Below are 3,202 nucleotides of genomic sequence, written 5' to 3'. Positions count from 1 at the left end.
ACTACATATGAGTTTCTCTGTAATAACAGTCATTTTTAGGACCAGCTCCAACTGTATTAGCCAAAGAAAACCTGTCAGACTTGACATTTTAATTCCTGAGAGTTGATAAAAGTTCACCTGAAGCCAATATGTAGATATGAACAGTATGTAGGCACCCAGAAGCTAGCTTCAACCAAAGCTAATATAGCCTGAGTTTCCCTAGGAAGCTTGGTGCTAAGCTGTTAGAGCAATTATTTATGAGTATTGCCAACCCTTTAGCCATGCTTTGTTAGCTTTATTCTTCTTTTTAAAGATGTTGGACCCCGTTCATAATCACAGCCTGAATCAAAGCTGTGAATCAATGCTCACTTTCATTTTGCCCCCTGGTCATGCATAGCGAGTTATTCAAAAAAGAAATCATGGACTAGGGAGGTAGAAGACCTGGTTTCTATTCCCTGTGCTTCTACTAACTAGCCTCGAGATCTTAACCGCTTTGTGCCTCAGTGTTCCCCATTTATAAAATGGGAATAGCGTTACTTGCCCTACCTACCTCACAGGGTTGTTGTGAGGATAAACCGAGACAATGAATGGAAAGTACTTTGAAAAGTAAGTGCTATGCAAATTGAAAGAAATCGAAACAATTCTATTAAAGGCAATGGAACAGACCTTGGTAGAAGGGTTAATGGAATAGTCCAGCCCTTTCCCTCTGTGGCTTAACCAGGTCACCATTGCTTTATACGTTTTCACTTACCACAGATTTGTAGTTAATGCATGTAATAAATAAAGCACAGCCTTATTCCAACCTGATGTCTACTGTGTTTTTGAAGACACATTTGGTAGCCATTGATTTCTTATCATATTAAAAACTATTGCATAATTATCACTGCAATCAATTTTAGAACATTTTCTTCTTTCTTGTACTCATTGTTTTAGTTCCGTATTTTGCCCCAACCTCTCCTACCCTAAGAAACCATTAATCTAGTTATTGTCTCTGTAGATTTAACTGCCTTGGTTATTGCATACAGTAAAACATACCAAAAAACAGCAATAATAAAGTAAAACAGGGAAACACCTCAATCAAAAAGAAAACAAAATATTCAAATCAAGAACAAATTTAAAATGGGTCAAAAGGAAATCAAATGATAAAGTGTTAAATTTTTGCCTAATGCCATCTGTAATAATCCACTTCCCAGTGCACTCTGCATGAGAGCAGTGCTACTCACATGGTGAGAGAGAATTCACTGGAGTCCTAATCCATGTGTGTTTCCCCTTCGTTTTAATTGTTAACTGAAACAAATTCAAAATGAGCCAAAAGGGAGATCAAGTGATAAGATGACTATATTTTAACCTAACTGCACTAAACCATAATTAAACTTTACAGTGAACTCTGTGATAATAAGGCTATCCACATCACTCAACTACAATTAGAGGGGATTCACTGCAGGCATAATCCATGTGTGGCCCCTGAAAATGGGTTTGGGCACCCTCTGTCATCCATAGCTATTTGCCTTTGGCAAACCAAGTAGTCACAATTTAAATTCTTATACCATTCAGATTTGAATTATATTAGTTACAATCCCCGGAACATACAGGCTAGTGTGTGCTTCCTCCATATGGCTTAGTTGACACCTCATTTAGATTGCTGTAGCCATTGATTTTTGATCAAAGTTACAGTGGGGACATGGGGTGGTAGTATAAAAGGTAAATATGCGGGGCTAGCAAGCTCACTTCCTTAAAGGATCCATTAAATGCTTAATAATTTTGATATTTTAAGATCCAGTCATACTTTTTGTCATAAAGAAGCAAATGAGGGGCCACTTGCATTTTCCAAGAGATTCCAGATACCTAGATACCTTATTTCTTAGGGCTACTTACTCCTTATACACTGGTAATCCTTCCCTAGTGACTTAAAAATCAACTGGGAGCTATATATATTTTGTCTCTGAACTTTTAATGAATGTAATGTTATGGACTTTGACAGGCTTCTTTCATATATAGCTATATGTAGTGTTGAAAATATATACAGAACATAACAGTGTCTCCATGTACAACTCAGTCACATTGATTGCACTCTTCAATTTATACATCCATTCTTACCCTTCTATAAAAGAATATTTAAATCAAATGGAAGTGGGATAATGTAGATCAGAATGTCAAATTCTAATAGATTCCAGATTTTCTGGAGCCACCGAGGTTGAATGAACCCTTAAAACTTGTACTGAGGTGCTCTTTCAATTCTTTAAACCGAGGTAAACAGCACATACTGAGAGCTCTTTCACATACAGCAGTCCTGGTGTCCAGGAGGACTAGTGGGAGGATTCTGGTGAGTGAGATGACCCCTAGGACAAACCTGGGTGCCTCGACCACTTGGCAACCCTCCATCCCCACGCATCTGCCCTAAGCTAGAGCCCCTGGAGGTGTGAGATCTGAGCCTTGGGATATCTCGGCTCAGCCGGCTGGGCTGCTACTGTGCACCACCGCCACTACTGTAGTCGCCAATTGCCTCACCCCACCCCCAGGCCTGGTCACAACTCCAGGAGCTGCTTGGCTGTCATTTCGAGACCCACACAGCTGTGGTCGGACTTCCTTGCAGCAGCTTCCCACTCAACAGCACTTCCCTAGGAGAGCTGCTCCTTTCACGGTTCCCCTCAAACGGTTCCCCTCTCTCCACATGGCAATGATCTCCCACTGAATTGGGTTTCTCCTTCCATTCACCCAGGGCCCCAGAAATTGACCTGCAGTCTTACCTGTAGAGGGTTAAGTGACCTCACCCCAACCCCTGACATCATTGCCTGAATCCCTTCCTCCCATGCCCCTGCCTGCCCATCTGCCTCCATCACACTGTGCTGCTCCTGCGCGTTACCCTGCCCGAGCCCACACTGTACCCACCTGCACCCTCCAGCACTGGCCCATGCCATGACTGCATGCTACTGTGCACTCCCCCTGCAGCAGCCTGAGCCCTCCCCGATCTGGTGCTGCTTCTGTCAGCCCAGTACCAGCTCAGTACTTCCCTGGCTTCCTAGGCCCATGGGGAGCAGGGAGCAATGCATCCTTGATCCGAAGAGCATACATTCCCCACACATAGCCTGGCTCCAGAGCCCAGGGGATAAGCAACCCTGGTCCAAGGTATTCCCAGCCAATGCCCCGCCCCACTAACTCAGACCCCAGTAACTTGGCCTGCCTCAGCTTTATTGTTGCACATGGGGCTCTTCCACTGCCACCA

At 43.3% G+C, this 3,202-nt stretch overlaps 1 pseudogene; it reads left to right on the top strand.

Annotated features, from left to right (window-relative positions):
- The first annotated feature begins 562 nt into the window (after positions 1-562).
- Positions 563-3,202, top strand: part of LOC101660924 — a 35,964-nt pseudogene continuing 33,324 nt past the window's right edge.

The sequence above is a fragment of the Echinops telfairi genome, unplaced genomic scaffold (genome assembly GCF_000313985.2).
Source record: "Echinops telfairi isolate 266 unplaced genomic scaffold, ASM31398v2 ScPeMD7_19;HRSCAF=73, whole genome shotgun sequence".
Lineage (NCBI taxonomy): Eukaryota > Metazoa > Chordata > Mammalia > Afrosoricida > Tenrecidae > Echinops > Echinops telfairi.
Note: the sequence above shows the minus strand (reverse complement) of the source record. Positions and strands in the feature narration are given on the sequence as shown.